Source organism: Ictidomys tridecemlineatus, chromosome 4, assembly GCF_052094955.1.
Source record: "Ictidomys tridecemlineatus isolate mIctTri1 chromosome 4, mIctTri1.hap1, whole genome shotgun sequence".
In the NCBI taxonomy this organism is placed as follows: Eukaryota; Metazoa; Chordata; class Mammalia; order Rodentia; family Sciuridae; genus Ictidomys; species Ictidomys tridecemlineatus.
This window is the reverse complement of record NC_135480.1, coordinates 44,329,371-44,342,986: the sequence shown is the minus strand read 5'-3', so window position 1 is coordinate 44,342,986 and position 13,616 is coordinate 44,329,371. Positions and strand designations below refer to the sequence as shown.

Here is a 13,616-nt window from a genome sequence, read left to right as displayed (position 1 = left end):
TAGTTAAATCAAAGAATAATTCCATGCAGGTCTTTATTAATCAAGAATGAACAGTGTCTCTTCGAGTTACAGTACACATAGTGCCTAGGGCTCACAGTCCCTTTAAGAACACATGAAAATATTTTAACTTCTTTTAAATTCAAACAGGAAAAAAAAAGAACTTTTGGGCTGAGGAAGTTTTATTTTTATTTTTGTGGTGTGGGGATCAGTGTGGTGCTGAGCACTCTGCCACTGAGCTACATCCCCACTTAGAAAATGTTTTAATATATAATATTAGTATATTTGTCTTTACCAGCAATGTATTTACAAAATATAACTTAAAAAAACTTTTATGGAAGCCAGGTGTAGTGGCACACACCTGTAATCCTAGTGACTGGAGGCGGTGCTGAGGCAGGGGGATCACAAGTTCAAAGCCAGCATCAGCAACTTACAGAGGCCTTAAGCTACTTAGCAAAACCTTGTATCAAAATAAAAACTAAAAGGGCTGGGATTGTGGCTCGGTAGTAAAGCACCTCTGGATTAAATCCCTATAAGGGGGTGGAATGGGTGAGGGAGTGGGATAAGACTTTACCTGAAATAAGATCTTATGGCAGATTGCATATATTTTCAGCTCTTATGTCTTGCATGAGAGTATTTTGAGCAAACATAAGACAGTTTTAAAAAATAGCAATATTTATTAGGAGAGAACGAAGAAGGATGAAAAACACCATCAAGGGAGAGAGTCCTCTGTGAGAACTCATTCCAGCATTTGCCTTTTTTGGATGAGATTTATCAGAAGGTCCCACCCAAGTTAGTGTCTCTCTCTCTCTCTCTCTCTCTCTCTCTCTCTCTCTCTCTCTCTCTCTCTCTCTCTCTCTCTCTCTCTCTCTCTCGGCTCTAGATTGATGGATTACATTAGTTAACCAGCCTAAAGGCATTCTTGGTTATCTTGGCTCACAGGTCCTAATTGGAACTCGTTTTACAGAATTTATAATTGGTGGGCTCCAGTCTTAATCATCCTGCTGTCCTAGATCTGGAATCTCTGGTCTGGGTATAAGGCCATGCTTAAGATGTTTTAGCAATTAGACTCTTGTGAGTGAACATATCCTTGTCCTTTGGTTCTTGCCTCCTGATTTTATCAATCTTCCTCCTTTTTGTAAAAGTGATGGATTGTAGTGCTCAGATCAGGCAAGGGTCCTGAAATAGCTATCTTCTCAGACTTTGTGGTGCTACTGAAGCAGAACTGTTGAGATTAACCAACCAATTTACTCTGCAGTAGATATTTTCTTAAATTTCTGACCCACTGCTCATGTGTAATTGCGACCTAACACCCTGCTCACACTGTTTTTTCTAAAGTGCACATTGTAATAGCTTCTGACATTAGGTACAGATGGTTATTTTGAGGTGTTTTCCTCTTTGCTGTGCTGGGGATCAAACCCAGGGCTTCTCACATGCTAGGCAAATGTTCTACTGATGAGCCACACCCCCACCCCTTTTGTTAGTTCTTAAATGTTTGACAACATCTCTATTTGCTTTCCTCAAGTCTGCTGAATAAGAATTTAAAGTTAATTTTTTTTTCTCAAACATATACCTACTATGTAGTTTAGCTACAGATAGGCATCTACTTAAGGAAAATGATACGTATTTCCAACAAAGATGTGTACACGAATGTTCATAACTATTAGTCCCCCAATTGGAAATGCCCAAATGTTCACCAATAAAGTGAATGGACAAATGATTATGGTATACCCATACAATGAAATGCTAAGCAAAAAATTCATAGGCTATCAATATTCAAATATCACACATGATTCTCAAAATCTTTACGTTGATTGAAATAAGATAGGAAAATATGATTGCATATTGTAAGATTTCATTAATATATAAAATACCTATAAAAACCAAAACTAATTTATAAAATGACAGAAAGCAGATCAAAGTTTGCCTAGGGAAATAGAGAAATATATTACAAAGTGGGTTAAGGAAACTTTCTATGCATCATGAAAATATTGAGTATGGTTGAAGGAGAGTCTTGTCACTGACCTAACCAACTCTATTTTGTTCCTTTCTGAATTTATTTGCCTATTAAACATATTTTCTTCCTGAGATATTTTCTTTTGTAGTTACCTTGGATTCCAGGAACTACAGGCCTAACTGATGATCATCTTTATAACGAGGGACTGAAGCTAACCTTGAGCTACAGCAAGCCTCACAGCACAGATCACCCCATGATGAGGTTGCCCCCATAAGTGGGAGCAATAACTGCATGATGAACGAAGCTGCTTCCCTAAGCTGGAGCAATCATCACAGGATCAGAACCAAATTGCCCTTTCATGTGATGATGACTTCAGAGCCTCATAGAACCAGTCTGCTTGATAATTATCAACCAGAAACCTGACCAGGATGACTTACTCTACCATCTATACAACACCCCAAGCCATATGAGCCCACAACTGTTGTTTTTGTTCCCCTTTTCTACAAAACCTCAAAGTTTCTGTTAGTCCTTGAAGACAAATCTTTAGTAACTATTAGACAAGAAGATAGACCACCATAGTCACCCAGGAAAAGGGTCTCAAAGAAGAAAGAAGATAAGAGAATGCGAAATCAGTCTTCTGACTCCAGCTGGTCCTAGCCACAAGGACACAAGGACAATTCCTTAACAGTCCCTAGACATGACCAAAATGTTCTCTAAAGCACTTCCTCTTGCACCAACAAACCTTTACCCACTCCCTCAGCCTTGTGCTAATAAAGCCCTAGAAGTCACTTTTCTCCAGAATTACTGAAGAAGACAAAGTTGATTGGCCCCTTTATGAATCCTGTATTTATATGTCATCCCGCCAGTCATCTACAGGGACAGATTAAACCCAGAAAGCCCCGTAGACAACAGACACCCATTATCAACCCTCTCTTATTCCCGCTTCAGGATTTGTGCTTTCTTTCTATTACTCTAATAAATCCTGTTACTTTACACTCATCCTTGTGTCTCTGGATTTCATTCTTTGAATTTGTGAGACAACTCACCTGACAACCACACTCCATGTTACAACCATACCCTTATATCTGTTCTTCCTAGCATGGCCACATTCATTAAAAGCTCCTTTCCTGGCCTTCACCACTGCTTTTCTTTTATTGACATTGGAATGAGTGGCAGAACCTGGTCTGTTGGGATGACCAGGGACAGAGTCAAGGATTCCAAGGAATCCAGTAACATGGTGATGGTTTCAATGAAAAAAAAAAAAAAATATATATATATATATTTGAAGGAGAGCCTAGTCACGACCTAATTCAACTCCTGTGTGTGTGTGTGTGTGTGTGTGTGTGTATGTGTGTGTGTGAGAGAGGGAGAGAGAGAGAGAGAGAGAGATCTCACATATGAAGACTAATCAAATTGCACACTTTCAATTTGTACATTTTCTCAAATTTCAATCACATATCAATAAACTTGTTCCAAATATTTTTCACGGGGCTCGGGATGTGGCTCAAGTGGTAGCGCGCTCGCCTGGCATGCGTGCAGCCCGGGTTCAATCCTCAGCACCACATACAAACAAAGATGTTGTTTCCGCTGAAAACTAAAAAATAAATATTAAAATTCTCCAAAAAAAAATGAGACCCTGTGTCTAAATAAAATATACCCCCCCCAAAAAAAGTGGGGAATGGGGTGGGGATGCTGGGGATGTGTTCAATCCCCAGTTCAAAAAAGAAAAAAAAATTTTTTTTCACTCAGTATTTTGAAGGTATTGTTCCACTGTCTTTTAGCTTGTATTTTTGTTGAAAAGTCTGATGCCATTGATTCTAAGTCCATTGTGTGGGACTTATTTTTTTTTTTTTTGTCTCTGCTGCTACTGCTTGCTATTGGAGTGTGTGTGTGTGTGTGTGTGTGTGTGTGTGTGTGTGTGTGTGTCTTCTCAAATAACAAAACTCCTAATAGTTTCTGTTTCTATTGTTCTAAAACATCACAAAAATGTGTAGGCATACCCTTTGCTGGCCATTTTACTGGCCATATCACTCCCAAAATTTGTTTTGTTTTGCTTAGTTCTATTGTCTGTACATGCAAATGGGAGTGCTGTAACATTGAGCTGCATTCCTAGCCCACCTCTCCCCGAATTTTTAAAAAACAAAATTCTCTGCTCTTCTATTTTCTTTCTAGAACTCATAGTGGATCTCTTGGACTTACCTCCTAAGCTTTAACCCATCCCTCATTAGCGGTGCTGGGGATCCAGTCTAGGGTTTCACACATGCTAGGCAAGCACTCTATCACTGAGCTACATCCCTAGCCTACCTTCAGTTTTTTATATCCTATTTTGGGGGAGAGCTGCTGGGAATTACACTCAGGGGCGCTTAACCTCTGAGCCACATCCCCAGCCCTTTATATTTTTTATTTTGAGACAGGGTCTTGCTAATGGCTTAGATCCTAAGTTGCTGAAGCTGGTCTCAAACTTGCCATATGGGTTGTACCACCAGACCTAGCTCTCTTGTATTTTATATTTATTTATTTGTTTGTTTATGTACTCTTTATTAGATTGCAACTCTAGTTTGGAATATTTTATTTTAGCTACTATATATTTTTCCCAGTTTATTGGAATTGGTGAAGAAGCAACCAAGTGGTTCTATCATTCAGTGGGAATTCTTTAAACCTAATTTTCCTGATTTCAATCTAATGTCTTACTATTGTAAGGGACCGGCGAACGATGGAGGAAGAGACCACCAAGAGACCGACTCATGCAACAGCAAAAGGGGGTTTATTGCAGATCCAGCGCACGGGGGCTCCGTGCTCATTCAAGAAGGGAGAGCGGTCAAGAGCCCCAAGCAGGGGTTAAGCAGTGCTTAAGTACAATTTTGGGGGAGGGTAGGGGCTTTGCATACATCAGAGCAAATCATCATGAGGCGCGGGAAAATCGAACAACAACTCTCAAACATGATTAGTACATTCATTGGCGGGAACAGGTGGGGGGGGGTGATAGGTCAGTCCTATAGCGGGGTATACATTCAAACTGATTGGTTTAGGCCCTGAGGTGCCTACGTGCTGAGCTGCACTGGGTCCAGGTTGTTAAGCAACTAAGTGGTCAGGAGGGATTTTGACACATATCTAATGGGCAGTCCCGGGAATTGTCTTAACAGCTACAGGAATTTCAGGCTTTGAGTGTAGGTTAGAAACTTAACAATACCTGGTCCTTTACATTTTAACTTTAGTTCCTTTTATCCTTTCACTGTTGCTTTCTACTATGCCTGGTATAATAAATTATACCTCTTTTAACTTGATTTCTTCAGAAAACAATAAAATTTCTTTAAGCCTTCATTTATAAAACAGGAATAAAAAGATACCAATTTCATACAATTGTTATGAGATTAAAGATGTAATACATTGAGGATGTGGCTCAAGCAGTAGAACGCTCGCCTGGCATGCGTGCGGCCTGGGTTCGATCCTCAGCACCACATACCAACAAAGATGTTGTGTCCACCGAGAACTAAAAAAATAAATATTAAAAATTCTCTCTCTCTCTCTCTCTCTCTCTCTCTCTATCTATCTATCTATCTCCTCTCTCACTCTCTCTTAAAAAAAAATAATAATGTTCCTGAAAAAAAAAAAAGATGTAATACATGCAAGGAGCTTTGAACCTTATGAGTAGTAAGCATCTCATAAATGCCTGCAATTATTATTATATTAGTGTGACTTCAAGAGGGAAAGTAAATCAACACATGTGACCATCTTTCATTTTTAACCAAAAATCATCTTGTGCTTTTTTCACACTAGCTATCATTATTACATTCCTACCATGTTCTATACAGTTGGTGTATGATTATGCCTTCTTGTGGTAAAATATTTCAGACAAGTAAAAATGTGTAAAGAAAAATGTAACACTGGTTATGGTGGTGCATGCCTGTAATCCCAGCAATACGGGAGACTGGATCTGGAGGATTGCAAATTTGAGGCCAGTCTGGGCAACTTAGAGAAACCTTGTCTCATAATAAATTTAAAAAGGGCTAGTAATGTATCCCAGTGGTAGAGTACACCTGGGCTCAATGTCCAGTATTGGGGAAAAAAAAAAAAAAAGAATATAAAAATAAGTTGTGTAGTCACTGCCCAACTAAGACCCAAAACTTTCCAAACATAGTTAAAATCCTGTGTACCAACTCAAATCAGTCTCCTCACTCCACAGAAGAGATAATAATCATCCTAGGTGTAGTTTTTATCATTCCCATGCATGTGTTCATATTTTTGCTTCACACTGTATTATTATGCTTAAACTAGCTTGAGTCAAATTTTTTATTGCTTGCAGGTAAAACAAGGATGATAATTTTTAGGAAAAGGAAAAGGAGGGGGAGGGGAGGGGAGGGGGGATAGTAGAGGATAGGAAAGATATCAGAATATAACAGTCACTAGTTTAGCAATATGTAAAAACGTGGATGTGTAACCCATGTGATTCTGCAATCTGTATACGGGGTAAAAATGGGAGTTCATAACCCACTTGAATCAAATGTATGAAATATGATATGTCAAGAGCTTTGTAATGTTTTGAACAACCAATAAAAAAAAAAAGGAGGAGGAAGAGGAGAAGTTGTCCAGTAATACTGAAATGCAGAGATGCTGAGCACCATGAAGCATGAAATGACCTTTGGATTGCGATTAGTACTTAAGTGTTGACTTTGTAGGGGAGAGATCTCCCCTCTACCACTTTTGGTTCCAATGTAGGCTCTTTGACTGGATTCAGGAACCTAATTTATATAAGAGCTGATTAACAACAACAACAAAAAAGCCTAAAATGTTATTAATTTTACATGTGCATGGGGATCTTCATAAGAGAGTGAAGTCTGAAGGACTAACCAAAATATGATACTTTTATATATGTCACACAAAGAAAAATACATTTGTGAAGAATTCTAGGGATATTAATAAGAGATTTGGGGGAGGGAAGGATGTAGAGATAAGTGGGAGATAAGGGTTCCTTCAAAGAGTTTCTTTATGCGGGCTCAGTGCAGCCTCAGTTACCAGTCTCCGATAAGGGAGACTGTTTTCCAGTCTCAGTTGAAAAACCAGCCTCTACCTCAGAGCAAAGGCCCGGCTAAATTGTTTATCTACAAATAACAGGAGAGATCTGCTGTGTCAGGTGTCCCTGACTCAGTCAGGCTAGGTGGGTATCCATAGCAACCCCCTAGCAGCCACCAATCAGCATGAGACAGGGAAATACCTGGGATGCCAGATGACCCTCCCAATAGTTTATGGTGGTTGATAACGTGTTGGGAAACCACGTAGTTTAGCAAGAACGCCCCTTTTGGCTTAAACCAATCAGTTCAAACGAATCTCTCTCTTGTAGTAACCAATCACCCCTACCCAACTTGTTCCGGCCAGAGAATGTGCTAATCATGTTTTAGAGTTGTTATTTGATTTTTTCCGCGGTGTGTGATGATTTGCTAAGAGATGCTATGATGTGTGTGGGGGTCCTTGTGAAGCCAGATTTAAAGTTAGGTAGTCAGTGTAGTTAGGTAAATCGGGTCTAATATCGAGTGACATCTAAGATGGAGGCCATGCTGGGAATGACTCAGGGAAAACGCAGGACAATTCATGGAATGTTAGTGAAGTCCCGAAAAGGCCCTAGGCCAAAGTCCACCTCAAAGAAGTGTTAATGAACAGCCCCCAACAGATTTGGAGATGGCCCATCCCAGAGAAGTGATAAGCCCATCCCAAAAGTCCTTTCTGCCCTTTTGGCCCACCTGTGTCCCACCCCTTAGGCCTTCCAACCTGCATTCCATCACCAAACCTATAAAAAGGGGAAACAACCGCACTTCCACGGATTCCACCTCCTGGGTCCCCTTCTTCCTCCGGGAGAAGTCTTTTCTGCTGTCCTTTAATAAACTTCTAATTTCTACTCTGACCTTGCCTCGGCGTGCTTCTTTGGTGTTATTCAACATCGGGGGAGCAAGGACTCGTCACCGGTCAACAACGATAACACTTGCCTTCTCCAAAGAGTGTATAAAACTGCTGCAAACCCTGGGCTCAGGGCCTCTCAGCATCACCAGTTGCTGTGTGCACGTGGAGGACCGAGCTAGCTTGCAATAAACACCTCTTTGCTGTTTACATCGATCTTGGTCTCTGGTGGTCTTTTGGGGGTCCCGAATTCGAGCAAAACACAGTATGTGGAGGACATCCCTCCAGGAAGAATCTTATTTATGGTTCATTGCATATAGGGAAAGACAGGACAAATGACTCTTCTTCCTGTGGTTACAGTTCCTCGAGGGATTTCAGCTTCATATAATATAACAAGTTGTTATGTTTTGCCTTAACTCCTAACTTGCTAGATTGTTCTTTGATTCGACTATGATAGGGGACGTTTAGAGCTCAGATAACACAGGGCAGAAGGGCAAGTAAGGTGATAGAAAATAGGATTGGGGCCACTACTGGGAAGTTTGGCAGTAAGAAGAACATGTGAGGACAGTAGTGTAAAAGGGAATATGGGTCCAGAGAGATTATTTTAAGGGCAATCACATTAGGTAGGATGTGTTTGAAGAGATAAGAGAGGGTTCATAAAAAAGAATAAACTTGGGCTGGGATTGTGGTCAGTGCATGCGTGAGGCATTGGGGTTGATCCTCAGCACCACATAAAAAATAAGTAAACAAAATATGTACACTCAGGAATTATATCCCATCTGATTCAAATGTATGATATGTCAAAATCATCGTACTGTGTAACTACTTAAAGCAAATTTTAAAAAAGAAAAAAAAAAAACAAAATAAAGATATTGTGTTTGAAGCCAAATTTAAAATTAGGTAGTCAGTGTAGTTAGGTAAACCGGGTCTAATATCCAGTGAAATCTAAAACGGAGGCCATGCTGAGAATGAATTCCCCCGGAAATGCAGGACAACTCATGGAATGTTAATGAAGTCCCCAGAAAAGCCCAATGTCCATCCCAAAGAAATGTTAATGAACATCCCCAGCAGATTTGAAGATAGCCCATCCCAAAGAAATGTTAATGAAGTCCTTCCTGCCCAGATTACTTCTTTGGCCCACCTGTGTCCCACCCCTGAGGCCTTCCAACCTACATCCCATCACTGAAAGAACTATAAAAAGGGGAAACAACTGCACTTCCACGGATTCCACCTCTTGAGTCCCCTTCTTCCTCCGGGAGAAGTCTTTTCTGCTGTCCTTTAATAAACTTCTAATTTCTACCCTGACCTTGCCTTGGCGTGCTTCTCTGGTGTTATTCTTCAACATTGGGGAAGCAAGGACTCGTCACCGGTCGACAGCGGTAACATGTTCATCTATAACTTTTTTTTAAAAACAATAAACTCCAAAAAGACAAGCAAAGGGCACTGTGAGTGCATGGACCATGTCTTGTTTATCTCCATGTCCCCAGCCCCTAGCACAGAGCCTGCTTATAGAAGGAACTCACTAAATGCTAGTTTGATGAGTGGGTGGATAAAACACAGAGGCAGTTAGCCTTGGAGTTGAGGAGGGACACCTTTCCTTAGAAAAAAGAATAAAGGAAGAGGGAGGATAAAACCCCAAACACTAAATGAGATAATTTGCCATTTATCAGTCAAGTAAAAGACAAGGCCATTTGCTAAAAACAAGAAGTGGGCAGAATGGTTTTGGCAGGTGGTGATCTGAAGGTCTTTCACTCACATGAATCAACCGAGGATTCTTGGTGCCTATGAAGCAGCGATCCCAATTTGGGAAGGAACCCACAGATATAAAACTTAAAGTATACAAGGATATTAATTGCAGGTTTATGTGTATTAGCAAAAATCTAGAAATAACCTGGATACTCTCTGTAGGAGAAGGAAAAACAAACAGTAACAAACATGATACATTCAAGCCTTGGTAGTTATTATGTTAGTCTGAGTCTAAAAGAGAGGGAAGTTTCATATGTTAATGAATCATAACAGGGGATTAGCATAAAGAGGGATTGGCTAGAAAGAAGTAAAGAGACTTCCAGCTGGACACAATGGTGCTTGCTTGCAATCTCAGCTCCTTAGGAGTCTGAGGCAGAAAGATTGTCAAGTTCAAGGCCAGTCTGGGCAACTAAGTGAGACCTTGTCTCAAAAACAAAGACTAAAAGGGGCCAGGGTTCAATCTCCAGTACATGCACTCTCTTCCAGAAGTAAAGAGAATTCTAGAGACTATAGAAAGCAACCACTACCTCTATAATTGAGATAGAACATCCAGAGAGTAATCCCCTGCACTACAGCTCACATCCAGACTTGTTGGAGAAGACATTACTATGGCTCACTGAGTGGCAGAGAAATTAATGGAACTTGTTGGAAATCTGACCTCTGGAACTTGATATCTGCCTTCTAGGAAGCTGGGGAAAGCTGTTCTCAGGGAGATGTCTTACTGAAGGTGCTCTTCTACAAAACTACTCAAGAGTGTGGGGTGGAAGTCATTGCTGATACTGTCGGCCATGCACTGCAAGAACTATGTCTCTCTAGCACCCTCTACTGACATGGCTTCAGCAGAGGAAACATTTAAAGGGCCCAGACTCTTTTTCACAGAGCTGTCAAAAAGGGTGAATTTGCACAAATAACTGGCACAGTAAAGTTATATATACAAGGAAATTTATTTCAGGATTATTTTTAATGGCTAAGACCTAGAAACGACCTGTATGTTCTCAGTAGGAGAATGATCAACTAATATCATGGTGCAGCTACATTTAAAACATGTTAAATCTCTACAGATTTAACATGTTTTAAATGTCTATTCCTTTAGAGGGATTTCTATGTTCTTTGGACAAAAACAAATTTAAAGATTATTTCAGAGCAAAGCATGTGATTCTGTTTTTGTGATATGAACAAGGATTTCACACTTACATAGATAAATATGGTGAAATAAGTATGGTGAAATAATGTAGGGAATGGGTGGGAGGAAAGAAGGAATGAGGTTTTTAAAAAAAATCTCCAGGGCTGGGGCTGTAGCTCAGTGACAGAGCGCTTGCCTGGTATGTGTGAAGCACTGATTCCAGCCTTAACACCATATAAAAATAAACAAATAAAATAAAGGAATCCTGTCCATCTACAACTACAAAAAAAAAAAATCTTCATCTGGTCACAGTGGTGCACGCCTGTAATCCCAGAGCCTCAGGAGGTTGAGGAAGGAGGATCACAAGTTCAAAGCCAGCCTCAGCAAGGAGCAACTCAGTGAGACCCTGTCTCTAGATAAAATACTACAAAAGGGCTGGGGATGTGGCTGAAATGGTTAAGTGTCCCTGGGTTCAATTTCAAGTACCAAAAAAAAAAAAAAAACAACAACAAAAAAAACCAGACAAACAAAAAACAACTCCAAAGTAATGAGAAAAAAATACAAAGATGAAATAAGCATGTTTATTGCCATGTTCTCTTTATACTGGCAGAAAAGTAGAGCATAAATGTTCTACCATGGAGAGTTTATTAAATTAATTATGATATTCACATGTAATAAACACTCTATACCCACTTAAAGTGATATTGTGTATGAAATAGTGTTTAACATGCATGCTGATAAGTGATAATGAAAAATCATGAGCTCATCTACTTATATGTTTGTATATGTGTAGAATAATCTTTTAATTGAATCACAACAAACATGCTGAAAAATTATCAAATCACAAGTGTACAGATCAATGAATTGTCACAAGTCAGTATATTCTAGCAGGTAAATCAAAAACATTTCAGTTTTCCCAGAACCCTCCTCTGGTCACTATCCATCCCCCAAGGGACACCACTATCTTGATTTCTAACAGCATAGAATAGTAGTGTGCACCAAGCCCTGGATTCAATTCTCAATACTGCAAAAACAAACAAACAAACAAAACCCCGAAACTAACAGCATAGATTAGTTTTGACTATTTTTGAATTTTTTTTTTTTTAAAGAGAGAGTGAGAGAGAGAGAGAATTTTTAATATTTATTTTTTAGTTCTTGGCGGACACAACATCTTTGTTGGTATGTGGTGCTGAGGATCGAACCCGGGTCGCACGCATGCCAGGCGAGCGCGCTACCGCTTGAGCCACATCCCCAGCCCCTATTTTTGAATTTTATATAAATGACTCAAAGTATATAGACTGTTGTGGCTTCTTTTGTTCAATATTATGTTCATGATATTCACCTATATTTTTGTGTGTACTTGTAGTTTATTCATTTTTATCATTGTGTAGTATCCATTGCATGGATATGTCTCAATTTATTCTGTGTTGATGGATATTTGGGTTGTTTCTAGTCTGGATCTACTGTGAGCTGTGTTGCTATGAATCTTCTTGAACTTGTATTTTGGTGAATATATGTAAAAATTTGGGTCTATCTCCCCCATTATTAAGTTTAATTGATTAATCTGGGTACAATGGTGCATGCTTCTAATCCAAGCTACTCAGGAGGCTGAAGCAGGATGATCACAAGTTTGAGGACACCCTCAACAACTTAGTGAACCCTTGTTTTAAATTAAAATAAAAGGGTCTGGGTTGAAGCTCAGTGATAGAGCTCTTGCCTATCATGTACAAGGCCCTGGGTTCAAGGTCAAGTACCATAAAGATTTTAATTGATTAATTAATAAATTAATTAATTTTGTGTTGGGAATTGACCTAGGGTCTTGCAGAGAGACAGGGTCTCCATAAGTTGCTTAGGGTCTCACTAAGTTGCTGAGACTGGCTTTGAACTTGAAGTCCTCCTGACTCAGCTTCCCAGGCTGCTAGGATTACAGGAGTGCACCACCAGGCCCAGCTTCTTCTGTCTTTTTTTTGATAATAGCCATTCTTATTGGTGGGGGGTGATATTTTGTGGTTTTGACTGTTATTTATCCAATGATTAATGATATTGAGCACTTTTTCATGCACCCACTAAAGACTTGTATGTCTTTTGTGAAATAGTTATTATTTTGTTTATTTTTAAAAAGTTTTTTTTTTTTTTTTTTTTGGTACTGGGAGTTGAACCCAGGGGTGCTTAATTTCTGAGCCACATCCCCAGCCCTTTTTTATATTTTATTTTGAGACAGGGTCTTGCTAAGATGCTGAGGCTGGTGTTGAACTCACAATCCTCTTGCCTCAGCCTTCCAATCTGCTGGCATAACAGGCATGTGCCTTTTTTTCTTTTTTTTTTTTTTTTTCTGGCAGCACTGAGGATTTGAACTCAGGGGCACTCTACCACTGAGCCACATCCCATTTTTATTTTTTATTTTGAGCTGCCAAAGCTAATCTCAAACTTGAAATTCTCCTGCCTCTGCTTTAGAGTTGCTGAGATTACTGATGTGCATCACTATGCCAAGCTTTCTTTATGTACTCTGGATATTATCCTCTTGTTAGAGGTGTAGTTTGAAAAATTTTCTCCTATTCTTTAGGTTGTTTCTTCTCTCTGATGATTATTCCCTTTGTTGTGCAGAAGGTTTTTAGTTTGGTGCAATCTTATTTGTCTATTTTTATTTTGTTTTCTGTTTGTTTGGCGTCTTATCCAAAAGGACCCATTTTAAGTTGATTTTTGTCTCTGGTGAGAAATAGGGGTCTACTTTTATTCTTTTGAGTGTGGATATTTATTGAAAAGCAATAAATTTTTCTCCAATGTGTTTTTTTTTTTTGTTTGTTTGTTTTAATTAGTTACACTTGACAGTACAATGACCTTGATATATCATACATTTGAATCAGATGGGATATAATTTCTCATTTTTCTGAGTGTACAGTTTGC

General features: G+C 39.3%; 1 protein-coding gene across 3 annotated transcripts in view; it reads left to right on the top strand.

Moving 5' to 3' along the window:
* Positions 1-2,953, top strand: part of Misfa (mitochondrial sheath formation associated) — a 100,111-nt gene extending 97,158 nt beyond the window's left edge. For all 3 annotated transcript variants that reach the window (XR_013437724.1, XR_013437728.1, XR_005733610.2), the window contains one exon: positions 2,103-2,953. The gene's annotated coding sequence lies outside the window, so the exon portion shown is untranslated. The remainder of the gene's footprint in view (positions 1-2,102) is intronic.
* Positions 2,954-13,616: the final 10,663 nt, after the last annotated feature.